We start from the raw sequence: 728 nt of genomic DNA, 5'->3' as shown, positions 1-728 counted from the left end.
TACTGCTGCTAAACTCAAGGGTCTTTATACTATTTTTGTCTGCATGTATATGTATTCACACATTACTGTACATATTGATAGATACAATTTTCATTATTTTTTACACATTGAAAGGCTTACTTATTTCTCACTTACCCCCCCCCCCCACCTCTGATTCACTTGTCTCTCCCCCACTTTTCCTCATATTAGTGCATATGGACAGAGTAATGTCACCATTAGAAAAAAAATAATAATAATTACAGACCAGGTATAATAATACATGAACATGTTATTAAGATAAATCCCTTGTTTATTTAGAATAGAAGCAGAATCATGTATGAACATTACAAGAGTGAATGTTGGATTTGAATAGGTTATGTACATTTACATATGTGTGAGGAGATAGAGATTTCCATTGTCTAGGGAACAATAGTCAGTGAGCATCATCACATGACTCCCTGTAGCTTGCAGATGATTTAGAAGTATAATCACTTCATCAGTACATCATGGTTCCATTGGATGCTTTCATTTTATAGTAGGGTGTGGAGTGTTTTCATACAGAATACAGTTCGTTTATTCTTAGGACGTACTTACTCTTTGATTGCCTTTATGTTGGGAGGAGATGCTTCTACAAGAGTGTTCTAATTGATCGTCTTTATGATAATTGGGGATATAGATTGAATTTTTTAAAAATGGCAATATCTCAAGAATTTTAGAAATGATATGTAAGCAGTATTTCATCCAATTTT

Source organism: Penaeus monodon, chromosome 25 (assembly GCF_015228065.2).
Source record: "Penaeus monodon isolate SGIC_2016 chromosome 25, NSTDA_Pmon_1, whole genome shotgun sequence".
In the NCBI taxonomy this organism is placed as follows: Eukaryota; Metazoa; Arthropoda; class Malacostraca; order Decapoda; family Penaeidae; genus Penaeus; species Penaeus monodon.
This window is presented reverse-complemented; position numbering follows the sequence as displayed.